Source organism: Patagioenas fasciata, chromosome 3 (assembly GCF_037038585.1).
Source record: "Patagioenas fasciata isolate bPatFas1 chromosome 3, bPatFas1.hap1, whole genome shotgun sequence".
Lineage (NCBI taxonomy): Eukaryota > Metazoa > Chordata > Aves > Columbiformes > Columbidae > Patagioenas > Patagioenas fasciata.
This window is the reverse complement of record NC_092522.1, coordinates 4,949,460-4,964,147: the sequence shown is the minus strand read 5'-3', so window position 1 is coordinate 4,964,147 and position 14,688 is coordinate 4,949,460. Positions and strand designations below refer to the sequence as shown.

Sequence of the window (14,688 nt, the reverse complement as noted above, 5' to 3'; positions counted from 1 at the left end):
GATTTCATTCGAAGTCTCTAGTAGTTCTACTGCTTATACCTGGATAAGAAAATAGTGCTATCTGTATTTTCAGACTTTTGCGCTAAGAAAATATTTATAGTAGCTTCTACTTGTCAAGAACGATATTTCTGGCCAATGTAGGTTTAATTTTTTTCTTTATCAAACCATACTTGTGCCCACAGAAGAATTATTTTTATCAGTTACAAATAAACCAATTCTGATAGAACACCAGGTCACAGTGCAACAAGTTCCCAAATCCTTTTGGTATACATTATAGGGATCAAATAACAATGAAGTGGAAAACGTGATGCTTGTACATACGTAAAACAGCCTCTATGACCAATGTACCATTGCTTCTAATTCTAAAATTCTAGAAGACCAACACAACAATATCCTCTGTTGTCAATGACTTTTCCTGCACTGAAATAGTCCTGCAAAAGATTCCTCTAGAGCAGATCTATCTGCAATTGGAATCCTCATCTGAGAAATCATCTCAGATAGTATCAAAGAGTTCTACACTCTACTTGCATGTGCAGTGCTCTACTCTTACGCAGTAAGGATGGGCAAAGAACTCAATTAAGCTAAACAGAATGGCTTGGCCAACAGAGGTCTCACTCAGGATTAGGGAGAATCTAGTACTTGCCTCAACAACCCTTTTGAGCCTGCTCAAGGCCTGGATGCTAAAGCAAGGGGAATTTTGTGCCTGTTTGGCACTTCTGTAGAAAAGGCAGCTTTCAGACAGCAGAAGTCAATAGGGTAAGAAACCTTGATGCCAGTGGGATATATAAAACTACACTCAAGTCTAGGAGTATGCATGAAGTGAGCATAAGTTGAGGTTCAAGTGACCCAACCTTGAACTGGGGGGAAGGGGGAAGTGTTTTCCACAAAATGGAGGTGAGAATAATCTGCTGGAATCACATAGAGATTAGAGCACTTAAATTGCCTTTGCAGCTGTTTTAAGAATGGCTCCAAATTATCACTGTGGTTTAGTCAGGCCAGGGCAGGGAGGATAAGAAACAAAAGATCAGCTTACTACTCACCTGTACTTCCCAGAATGTTAGGCTACTACAAAAAGACGAGTCCACGGAGGACCTAGAATGCTGCCATCCACCTGTGTCACTGAGCATCCTCACACACACAGTTCCTTAGTGTCAGGGCATCTGGTTTTCAGGAGAGCTCAGCATACTCTGAATTCACAGAGTTATTGACCTAAATTTCTAATAACACCTCTCCTCTTGTAAACCCCAATCATTGTTTTTTCAGAATACATTTCTTGTTCTACTAATATGAACAGCACAGCATTGAAACATTAAACCATATTTTAAACCTGAAGTAAATAATCTAGTAAAAATAAGTTAACAGGAAAACACATACCTTTTGAAAATCATAAATTACTCTGTAGAAGTGTCCATTGCAGAAAATGTCTTCCTTTCCCTAAAACAAACAAACAAACAAGCCTTAATTGTGCATACTAATATTTAAATACCTAATAGAACACATACCTATGCCTAAGTAATTTGTATGAGGGCTTAAAGCGGATATAAGCACAACAGACATGCAAAAAGGAAAGCAGCAGATTTACAGAAAACAGAATGAAAAGGACAAAGTGAAGTCAAATCCCAATTTAGGTTAGAAATTGACATATTATAAGATAAGACGTTTTAAAAGAAAAAATAACAAGTGTGTTCAGCATTGAAATAATATGAAATTAACTGTAGCTCTTTCAAATAAATCTCTATTAAGAGCTTCTACACATTAGTTCAGAATCTGTATTTTTCACTCTTCCATTAAGTTTCTTTTTTTTTTTTTTCTCCTTTAAAATAATTCAAGCCTAAAATCGAGCATATCCACTAAGTGCATACTCAGGATTAAATCTGATCTGATGCCTTTGAAGTTTTATGAGGTACAGAAGAAGAGAAAGAAAGAAAAAAAAAAAAAGCCAAAGCATGTTGTAGGTCTAGTGTTTGCCTTGAAAACACATGGTGCAAAAAAACACCCGAAGTAGCACACTAGAGGGACTGAGAACCATGGCAATCACAATTACAGCAATGAGAGTAGTTAAAGAAAATAGTTTCCTGTTCTGTTGAGTTCTCCCAAAGTTGCCTAAAACTTCCATTAAACCAGAAGTTTTTCCAAAACATAAACAGCAATTCTGAGAGGATAACATCTAGGTACTTTGTTCTCATTAAATATTGACAGTGCGCTCTTCCAGTAAAAGACTGCACACTGCCATTATTTGATATTTTTTTGTTGTTATTGTTGTTTTAGTGCCTAAAACTGTATCATTTTGCAACCACACTTTCAGGCTTGCCTCAGTAGCTCACCATTACATGACAAGGTATCACTGGGTCTTCTACCACCTTACAGCTGCACACAGAAATGTCCTTACACTTACTTCTGGGGACAACTAAAGGCAACTCAATACTAAAATAAACTCACTATTCAAAACATGTTTCTGTTGGAAAAACGAAGACATTACAAAAATACTTTCAAGCATGCAAGCTACTCTACTAGTCTGCAATGGGATATACACCTCAGATATTTTTGTTGTCTTGCAGATTGTGGTCAAATTTCAATATGGTTACATCAGAGTAAAATCCAGCACAGCTCCACTGAAATTAGTAGCATCATACCATACCTAATGCACATACCAGAAATAGAATCTGCTTCTCAATTGGTTTTAATAATTTAAAGCTTTCTGCGTAAAATTGCCATTGGGCTCTGAATTTTTTCCTATTCCATGTAAACAGATGAGTACAATCTCATAAACTTAATGAAAAAAAAAGTTTCTTTTTAGTTATGAAAATACCAAAAAACTTTTTCTTTTCACCAGTTTTTATTCAGAAAAAACCCCACCATTTAAATTTTTCCACTGTTGCAAAGAAAAATATATATATATAATTTTTTAAAAAATAAATAAATAGGCTGGTCTTAAGTACCTTGATACGTATTTTTTGCAAAGGATCATTAATTTTATGTTCCTCACTTCCTGAACACCTAACAAGATAGACACCACAGGATCTCAACTGCAACTGAACACCTAACCAGGCGGTGAGGCATCAAATTCTGAAGTCTCCAATGTTCATTACTGGCCACAACACAGATTTCTTGACTATTGTTCAGTAAAGCAAGACTCATTTCTTGACTAGTCACCTGAACTTTCCTATCACCTTAAACATACCATATGGGTTGCCTCCTCCTCTCTGTCTCTCTCTTCATGTCACTTAACCCCCTAGTAACCTACTGGGAAATGACTTATGTTTTCAAAACCCTCAGGTAAATCACGATGAACCTTTGAAAGGATGGACAGCCTTCACAGAGACTCTGGGCTTATCAAAATTCTCTTTAATATTGGTTTTTGAAGCAGAAAGCAAGTTTTCATCAACAGGGATCTAACATACATGTTTCTTTTTTTCACCTGCCATTCTCTGAAATGATCGGGGAGTATGACCTGACAGGAACACACTTCTAGAAGTCTATTAATGTCTTCCATCTATGGACACCTGGCTAGGGACAAAGAGCACTTCCGTGAGTTACCCACTAGGAGACTGAAACGTTAAAATCCAATAAGGACCTTTTGCCTGAATCTAATTAGAAGTGAAGTCTAAGTACTCAATTTGGAAAATACCATTAGATTCTTAATTTAAACATGACAATTTTAGCTCATCAATATATCCTATTCTGTAACAGTCATTACCTACCAAATCTTAACTAATTTTGTGTGCAAAAGGAATGCCAACCATGCTTTATCTGCTTATTATTTTTAGACACAGATTTTTTAATATTTTCCGCATCGAAACTCCCTATACAGGAATCTGGATCTTTAGTTTCTAAAAAGGTCCTTCATACATCTTTTTTTTTTTTTTTCCCACAATCTGGAAAAAAACCCCACAACCACACACAAACCAAAAAACATTAAAGAAATCACTCTCACCCTAACACTATGTCTTTGATAAGATGATGCCAGCTGGTATACACTTGTGGGTGGGAAGCCACACTTACCAAAGCAATGTTATATCAGCCCCCTGCCTCCTAGCAGCAGGGCTGTGCGCTGCTGGGTCTGCCTTCAACAGGGCAAGCTGTTCTAGCAAGGGCCACGCCATCAAATTGTTCATTCTCATGTAAAGCCTTTGAGAAACCTCAGCTCCTTCCTGGAGTGGAGCCGTGCCAGGGACATCAGTCTGTTGCTGGTGACACACTCTACACACAATTCCGTGGCTTCCTGCTCGAAGCATTACATAATTTGACCCTCTGGCATATTTTTCTGGAACATTTCACATACTAATTCACAGAATCAGCAGCCTCTTCGGTTACCAGATAACTCTGCACCTTTTCTCCCCTGATACTGACCTAGATGGCACTGACTACAGGGCATATGGCTGTCTGTTCCCACGTAAATAAAAACTGGACAGTATGATTCACAGATGCAGACAAAAGAAGCAGCTAAATACACAGCTAAACACGATTATTGGTCAATAACTTCAGAAACAGAAAAAAAAAAAAAAATTCACCCATTTCTGCCAAAGGAATACCATGATGGAAAACATATTCATAAACCACGTGGGTTTAATAAGGGTTGTTGCATTTAGTTTCACTGAATTAACTCAAACTTATTAAACAAAGAAAGTACACACCCTGCTGCTAATGCCACACACAATTCACACATAAGTATTAGTTCTGCGTCTGAGTCCAGCCATGCAGTCATGAGAGTTCTTGACTCAGGTTCAGGGTGGATATCACCAAAATGAAAAGTTAAAGTACTTCCTGGTGTTTGCTGAGCAAGATTCAGCACACCAAATCCCTGCAACAGGCAGATTATTTCCACAGAAACTTCAAATAACTTGGAGCCCAGAAATTATGCTTTATGAAAAGCATATCAATCAATAATAGTTAAGTACGCTCTCCAGAATTATTTGTTAATAATAAAATATTTAAGTCTGCTTTCTACAGTGAATATATTATATGATAAAACCACATAATTTAAGCCCAGCCATAAAGACCAGCAGCATTTGCACAACATAAAACAGTACCACAAACTCTCATCAGCATGCAAATGTATCAGGCCTAAGACACAATCTGCAATTTGAGTCACAAAATATCAGGGTATCCTGGATGTAACAACTATAGACTATCCTGAAGTTCCTACAGGTAGTTTTAGCTATGTTTTAGGATAGCCATATTATGGGGGAGGCAGATAAATACTCTATTTTTACAGTCATCCGTAGTAATTCTTTGGAACCAAAATTATTGTGGTGCAGTTTAAGAGGTTTTCGATCTATGGAATTACTCTCTGCTGCTGAAAGCTTTAACAATCCAAGATTTCACTTACAGCACTACAAAGAATCCAGCTCAATTATGAGTAAATGCTTTTACTCTGCTTGAGCCAATGAAATTAATTATTTTCATGAAAAACTGCGCTCCAACTAAGAGTAAAGTTCAGGAGTGTCTCACCATATCCAAACAAAAGAGAAATGAAGGGGCAATCACAGACACCTGGGCAGCCATTGGGGGACATGCAATAGGTAAGAAGACAATAGATGCTTCTTCCAGGCCAGCAAGCCAACAGTTGCCAGCACTTTAAATCACTAAGATAAAACACAATCATCTAAGGTCTCCAGGGAAACCTCAGCGTCATCACAGAAATCCTACTGCAGCTCAGTCATTCTTTTTGGGATGTGCCTTGTGTTTCAAAAACTGGGAGCTTATTTCTTGTCATTCATGTTTTGAGATGTAGTCCAGCAACTCCAACATAGCATGTTGTAATGTACACTTATATTATCCCAGTCCTTCATAACAGCAAAAGCAAGGGATTAACCAGCATTATTTTTCCCCTGGAATATTTACAGAGATAATTACGTATCTGTTATAATACAAGATACACTGCACTGTGCAAAATAACACAAAATAGGTATGCGGTTTTATCCAAACCTCTTTGTCCCATAACACATGTGAAAGTACATAGCTGATCATAGTAGGTATGTTCCTCTTCCAAATGTACCAAACAGATGCACTCAGTTTTTTCATACAGTCCCTTTTTTGGCAGCTATATGAAGTTATACTTTTTTTTTTTTTAAACTATTTTACAAAACATTATTAATTACTAAAGCCATCTGTACTACTGAAGAACAGTATCTTCCACCCTTCTTTCCTTCCTACTGGGCTGCAGAGTGAAAATGCAGCAGTGGATTTACAACCATTTTTATGCTAGTAGATGTTACACCACAACAACACTGCTTTGCTGCAAGTTCAAGAAGAAAGTGGTGGGAAGAAGTTTACATAACCAGTCATTATCAACAAAAGCAACAGAGGACGGCAGACCACAAGACACTGACATTTAATTCATAGAAATATCTCTTCTTCTTTCTTACTCTGCTTTCCAATTTGTTTTAATTCCATAGGAGAATCTGAACTGGTAGTCACTTCATAATGCACTGCAAGGCCCAAATGCCAGCAGCTTTTCTTGTCTCAACAAAATGTACAAAGCTGAAATTAAATTACAACTGGCTTAAACACAATTTTATTTTGCCTCCACCCACCTAGAACACATGCCCTGTTCAAAGTAAACATGTTTAATCACTGAATAATATGAAATATAAAAGAAAAATTTACACTGTAATAAACAGAGATACATTTCAAAATAATTTTGATTACTATCTCTGAATCTGGCTGCAACCAGCTAGCTAAAAGTGGCATCATTGTGATGGAAACAGCATGGTATTTCAATGCAAGAAAGTAAATATATTCTACCAGATACTAGAACAGGAGTTGAAATCCACCCAAGAAAACCATTTGCATTATCGGTTTGCGTTATTCTGCCATAACGTTTTGACACTAAGTTTAAACATTAAGCTGCAAGTACAATGCCTCTTTTTTAAAACTGATGCAATGTCTTGGGGCAAAATCTGATAGGGTTAGCCAGATTTCCTGACCACTAGTTTCTCCCAAGCAGAAAAAAATGGGAGACATCAGTTTAATTTTTCATTTGTCCAGTAAACAGATCAAAGGATTACATATCTGCAAGCGAGGTTTACAGAGCCTCATTGTACAAACATCCTGGGCACAATGCTACAGTCTTCATTGAAACAAATCTCTTACGATGGCAGCCATTATTAGTCTGTGCTAGGTTGCACAATGTAAAAACTTACACTTAAGTGAGGCCAGTAACTTGGTAGTCGTATTTGACCGACAACTGTTAAAACATGCAGCTTCAATTTTTAGGCTGAACTTTACAACATGTAATTAGAATTGTTTCACACTTACATTCTGTTGCCTACATACTAAAAAATGCGTTCAGCTTTGGGCTCTTCCTGTACCGGTATTACAAATTCACTGAGGGAAGAAGCATTTTGAACAAGTATGTACAATGCCTAAAAACAGATTCCAGAACCACTAGTAGATTACTGAGTGTTGTAAGACTGCAAAGTGTCAATTTTTAGCATAGCTGAGACATCTTTCTAGATCTATGTGCTCTCTATATTAGATTGCAATTTCTGCCCAGACTCTTCTATTTCTTTTTTCTTTCAACTACGCAGTCAAGTTTCTTCAGGGTTTGTTCTTTGTTGCCTTTCACAGAACTAAAAAAGAGGGAAGAAACAGAAGTAATACAACCCATATAGTTTTAGAACTGAAAAGGATGTTCAGTGATAGGCCTGATGTCTGCAGCTACTTCAGTTCATTGAAAAAAAAAAAAAAATCATACATATATATATGGTTTTAGCTTGAGAGTTTCCCTTTAAGCAAGCCTTGCTGATTCAAACTATCTGCACACAGCTGCCGAAAAATAAAAGAAGCCCGTGAGGTTTGCTCTGACTTAAAGGTTTACACAGGGAACCTTCATACCTAGAAATAACACTAAGAAACACATTTACATTTTTGCTGGAAGACTGGTGTCAAAGATTATATGAAAAAAGACTGCTTGATAAATATCCTATATCAGATTATACTTCTAAAAGTGAGAGGAATGGAACTTTGCTACTGCTGGGCTATAAATCAGAATTGGATCTGTTCCTTAACAAAGGTATTAAAAACAATGGTCTCTAACACTGCATGAGACATCAATCTAAGCAGTATGAGCAATGTCTGGCTCCATACATTAAGCTATGCTCCTGGGAGTTTGCCCTGGTATAGTATGTCCATGCCCCTGATTTGCTACATTTTGATTTGCAAGTCAAGGTCAAGACATAATTTAATGGAAGCGCTGTTACTAACACCTACGCTGCTGGCTTCTGTAAAGCCCTCTTATCACACTAAAAAAGTGGAATATAAAAAGATACAAAATTGTCATAATAATTCTGAAAGCTGCTTTATACTTTAAGACACTTCAGCATGTTGAACTGAACAACAGGGATGACATTTCTTTTTAATTTGTATAAAATAGGGTATATATATTCTAATTAAAAACACTCTGTTGTAGCGTAGTATCTGAGATATAAGCAAATGGGTATTAATCATTTTTTTTAAGAAAGGCTGCATTGTAATAAATGCTATAAAATAAATAATGCAAGGATAGTTCCTGCCCCAGAAACCTTGCAATTTAGGACATGAAGGAAGAATCCTTAAGGGATCATACCAAACCTACCTAACATTCCTGAATTGACATTTACATTGTGCTGCACTTCAGTTCATAATTAAGGACTAAGCTGGAATTATGCACATTGTTCTGATGTGCACTGCTGAAGGTTGTTGTGTATCTCATTGTTCACAAGACAATGAGCCTTCATGCCAGGCATTATCATGACATTTAAGATACGTATTGAAAAATACCATAATCAGAACACTGGCAGCAGTGGGTTTGTGTGTGTTTTACTGTATTTAACCCAAGTCCTGGTTTAGAACAAAGAAATTCAATTTTAAAAATCCACTACAGCCAGATATGTTCTACATCCAAAAGAAAGGGGGAGGGCAGAGGAGACTACATGGTGGATTACCAAAAACCAACAAAAGAGCTTTCAGGCCAGGCCCCTATCCCTCCTGTGTCACAAGAGGTCAGGTATTCTATTATTTTCGCTTTTAAATGGGCACACAGTTTTGGCCTATGAATCCTTGCTTGTGCATAAACCCACTCATGATAGTATTACAGTAAGAGTGTGCAGATAAATAGCAACAACCTTCCAAAAGGCACCTTGGATGAGGTGCAAAGTGATTTTGAGTTGAATACAAGGCTCAAACTTAGGTTACATGCTTGTAACACACACACACTTTGTCAATAAACATTGCTGAAGGTAAAGAGCTTTTGTTAAAACTTTTAACATGGACTTTTAACTTTTGTTAAAATATGTTGCAGTCATTAACAGATGTGCTAATAACCATCTGAACTGAAGACTACTCAGCTAAGCAAAACACGCCCTATCAAAACCTTTAAGACAATATTCTTTAGTTTCTAAGACCTGAGATGTGATGACAGCATGAAGAGATAGAAGGAAAAAAGAAAAGATTCATCCATTTTTAGTCATCTTTAAATAGGAATTTCTTTACATGATTAAAAACTGAGAAGTATCACCTTTTCCCCAACTTCTGCAAAAAGAAAAACAGACAGAAATTTTTTCGTACTTCATGTCTACACAAGCACCTACTTTTTAACTGAAGTGATGAGTTGGCTTCCTAGTAACTGATTCAATGTAATGGTTTATAAAATTAAGCAATATTACCAGAAGAGCAATTATAATTTAAATTACATATTACTTTTTAAGGAAGAGATGTACCTCACTTAACAAATATTATAGGTCTACAATTTTACAAGTTTTAGGTATATAGTTTTACAGCTCTTAACAAAGCTGACACCTTACTCTGATAATTACTACCTATAACACTTTGAAGAAATACCTCTACAGAACTTTCAAAAGAACAAGGCAAAGCAACATCTTTGCAATTCAAGTTTTGGTTAAAGTTTCAAATTAGTTATGAAGGTTTTCATCAGTGTTTAAATGATGCTAAAGGCAGGGGTTATTTGTTTATGTATCAGTCCTTATCAAGGGAATATAAAACATTAAATAATTAAAAAAAACTAAGCCCCAAAAAGGCTAATGTAATTTTGCACAACTGGAAAATCTCATATTTTGTTGTACTAAAATTGTGTTCTGTAAAGAAAACAACTCCATTAAAAACAAAAACATGAAAATACACAGGAAACATTCTGACACTAAATTACAGTGGGATGGAGCCAACTGCTTAAAACTGTATAACGCAATGGTCAACACAGCAATGTAATTCCCTCTGCCACCTACACCTGTGAAATTCAAAAACTGTTTTCCAGTTTTCAAAAGCCTTAAAGTAATTGCCACATTGCTCAGCACCTCAATCATGGAAAACTGTATCAACCACCTGATGATTCAAAGTTGCCTAAGAACTACTTGTATATCTTTCTGCATAATTTCAGATCAATTCAATAGATGTTTTTAACACACAAAATATCTGAGAGCTGAAATTATAGCTTCATTTTCACAATATTCATTTTCAGTTGTTCTGTGTAGAGGGGAGGTGGTTACACAAGATGAAAGTGAACAGTGTCCCTTCAACGATACATCAGAAATGAAAGCAGGATGAGATCAGTTAAGATTATAGGGCACTGTTTGTTTAACTAAGCATAACTAAATCAAATATATATAAATCAGAGCACGCATTTCTCAACACATTGGTTCGGTTGATTTACAAAGTTTCAGTTGATGTCACAAAGATCATTATATGACAAAATATAACCAGCAATAAGGCTCACTATTTTAAAGTACTCTAATTCATGCCAATTCATAGCTACTCATGTAAGTATAGTTTCCACCTCATGTGTTTTAAAATACAAGACACATTTACAAAATAAATATGTGTTTGTATAGGAAAGAATTAACTACAAACATATACTTTTGATTCCCCCAAATCTGGAAATGCATTTACATTACACAAGGCATTGAGTTCACCACAGGGGAAGGCTGTTAGAAACTAGCACACAGGGATCTACACAAAACTCTGAAAACACATCTTATCTTCCTTTAAAAAAAGAATAAAAAAAAAAAAAAATCCCCACCACAAATCTGAATAAATCAACTGGTGGATTGTCACCATAGCCAAAAATCAGCACATTTTATTTTTTCTGAGGCTGCAATTCAGTGAAAGGATCAGCACCGAAAATGAAGATGCAGCAGAGAAATGGTGATTAATTTTTCATATGTGATCTGGACTCCTGGATAAATGTCTAAGTGAGCTGTGATTCCCCTATCCACACAGGGACCACAATTTTGCAGTACAGACTTCATTAATAAGAACCCTTCTAAATGAATTCGACCAGACTAGCAGAAATTAAGATTTATACCTTCCATACCAACCAAACAAAAACATGCAATAGCAACAACACTCAACATTTCTCCATAGTAATGATCACACAGCTCTCTAGAGAGATGAAAGCAAAATGCAGAAACTGATACTGCTGTTTCTTTTTCCTATCCATCTAAGCATCTGTACATCTTTACTACCAGCTCAATCCAGAAAACTAAGTGATCATCAGCTGTCTTTGCTTTTCAATGCAATGGTAATTAGCAGCTAAGGTTGCAAGAGAGACATTCTGGGTACCCTCTCCTATGCACAAAACCCATACATCCATTCACAAAAGTACCAGTACAGGTTACCAAGTTCATCAGCATCACACCAACTTCGTAACTTTCTCTAGGGCAAGTCCAGTTAAGTATCACATGCTTCTTCCAAGGTGCCAGTCCTCATTAATTCAACAAGGGAAAAGACGGCAATACTCCCATAAAACCAGTGCAAACACTTCCATTACCTGATGCAAAGACTAATTTAATTTTAAGACATTTTATTGTATAAAGACACACACAAAATGGCACACAGTTACTAATTATTTCTATATTACTTTTCCTAGTTAGCTTTACACTCTCATCAGGCTATCTCAAAGGAGACCATTTTATCAATAGCTGTTGGACAGGCTAGGCATATATGCCTGTTCCAGTACTTTCTCAGTCTGGGAAGAAAAAAAAAAATGCATGCAGAGCCAAACACACAATACTTTAGGATGAATCCAAGTAGACAAGAGTCTGCTTGAGGTTAGCAAAATTATACCAAGGATACCTGAACACAGAGAAGCAGCAACCTGTGCAACTGAAAAACTGTTTTCTTCTGACCTGGGGCAAGGCCTTATCAGAAGTTCTCTTCCCTGCCACCTGCTATAGTTACAGGTCGACAAAAAGCTGTTATGATGTCATAGCTGAAAACCAGAGCATCAGCAAAAAGTACAGCCAGAGTCTACTAGATATTGCCAGATCTGAAGGATTCAAGGGTGGGGGGTGGGGAGGGCAGGGAGGGAAATCACTGTATCAGTTCATTTGCAGCTGAGAGATTACTGGACCAACAGGCATTCCCCAGGGTGAATGCAGATGTACAGCAGGGGCTACTTCTAGCTTTAGAGCAAGCAGAACAGTTTGTCAGGGTCTCACAGCCCAAGCTGTTGTGTCTGGAAGAATATGGCACCACCACCCCCCAGGTCAACGAGCAGCAGCTGAATCTCCTCTCCACTCAGACTGCCTGTGCTAGCCCTCAATTGTTCTTCAGGTCACATCTCTCCTCCCCTCCTCCCTGTCTCCAGAATCCCCCACCTTCTGCTTCAGCACGGGGATTCACCAATCAAAGCAGATAAGCATATTACGTGAGGGATGGCAAACAGGCTGAGAGGAATTTCCGAGAGCTCCCCTGCACCTGCAGCATTCTGAGATTCAGGAGATTTCCAGTGTGGAAATTACAAGCTGAGCAGTGATGCTGAAGTGTTCACATTACCTGCAACTAACAGCTCTTATGCCAGACTGCAGCACCTAATTTGCAAGCTGCTCTGATATACCTGCAATCACATTCCATCTTCCCTTGTCATTTAATATATGACGATTATTCCTAAGCACATTTTGCTAGGGAAGCCATACACAAATAACACAGACTAAAAGACCAGAAAGCAATAATTACTCAGTCTATTCTTTGCTGATGTCAGACATGCAGTACAGCTCTCTGAATCCCACAGAGAGCCCAATTAATCTGCACCAATCCTCAAGAACTGTATCTAAAGAAAAAAAAAATAAATAATCAAATCATCCAACAGCTCCTGCCTGCCTTGCAGTCAAGATTTAGGAGCAATACACAATCCATTTCATCACCACACCATGCCACCCAACCTCTCCCTTCGCAGAAATATGCTTCAATATGCTACAAATAAACCTACTGTGAATTCATCAGCCTCTCTCCCCATCTCTGCCCCTACTTCTTCAAAAATGCTTTTACTTCCCTGATCAGGGTCCTTCATAAAAAAGATTATATCAGTGCTGTTTGGTTTAATAGATCACATTAGCCCAGTCAATGTAACAACTCCATGCCTCTATTTTATGCTTCCCAATACAGCATTCATCCTCCATTTCCATTCACTCCTTTCTGAGCAGAATTCTGTAAGAATTAGAGCAAAATGTCCTTATTATGTCTATGTAACAAAACAAAGTAACTTGCATAAAGGTAGCAATATCCAAAATTGTTGTTTGTTTGGATTTTTTGTTTGTTGTTTGGGGTTTGTGTATGGGCTTGTTTTGTTTGTTTTTTCTTACTACAGCTATCAACTCCTTCCTACCTATGTTTCCTTTTAGCAGCTGCAGCAGTAGTAGAGATGTCTAAAGGCAGAGACACAGTCAAGCATACTGAATCCAGAACAAAGCCTCTGCTAAGAGTAGAGTAGACAAGATCTGTACATGCAACAAGTATAGCACGTACAGCAACATCAATATAAACATCTCCCCAAGTTTAGGAAGGAAAACCAAAAAGTAAATATGAGACACACAGCAATCTCAGCCAAGGGAAATAAATATGTTCAAGAAGGAGAAAAACGAGAGCAGAAAACCCTGTAGAGTTTTGGAGTGGCCTAAAAGATCAAGGAATAAAAATTACCGGTTTCTTGTGAGAAGCTCTTTCATTCAACATATTATATCTTGTTCAAAACCACAGTTTCTCTCTCACAGACCTCCCTTATTGCTTATTTTTTTTCTACATTACACTGTTCACAGGATCGTGGAAACTCTAGATCACTGGAATCCGATAGATGCTTTTTATTAGCCTTTCAAGTCCTTACTCTTTTTGCCCCTTTACTAGTCACTAACATCCTGATTGCTTCCAGTTTGCAGGAGCATTTTGTGCTCAAGTTCAATATAGAAATTGTTAGAAAAGGAAAACTATCTGTAACTTCAAGAATAAATAGCCTGTTCTTATAATCCCTTTTTTGTACCCATTTTCTCCTTACCACAGTGCATGTAAACATTTCTGAAGTTTAATTTATATTCTCTCTCAGATGACATATTGCTAGACTAACTGCAGATACAAAGTGCTTTTATATAACTATTTAATAGGTGGATGACACCTCTAAATTTTTAATCTCTTCATATTTTCAGATGGTATTACACATAAAACCAACAAAATAAAAGTACCAAACCTAGATTAAAACTTTTTTAATACATCATTTATCAGTACAACATCTGAAAAAGAACAATGAAGAGTGTTCGATCTGAACAGTCACTCCTGAACTCAGCATCTATAATATACATCTTCTCATGGTCTTCTGAAATTGCAATTTGCAAGGTTAGCTCACAAAGAAAGCTACAATTTGAGAGCCCCAAAGTCACCTGAATAGAGCCAGCTTCATCAGAAATGAGAGCGCAGAGGTGCATG

General features: G+C 37.1%; 1 protein-coding gene across 12 annotated transcripts in view; it reads right to left on the bottom strand.

The window, feature by feature from the left end:
- Nucleotides 1-14,688, bottom strand: part of PLCB4 (phospholipase C beta 4) — a 183,742-nt gene that overhangs the window by 164,121 nt on the left and 4,933 nt on the right. For all 12 annotated transcript variants that reach the window (XM_071805675.1, XM_065833746.2, XM_071805674.1 and 9 more), the window contains exon 2: nucleotides 1,375-1,434. The gene's annotated coding sequence lies outside the window, so the exon portion shown is untranslated. The remainder of the gene's footprint in view (nucleotides 1-1,374; nucleotides 1,435-14,688) is intronic.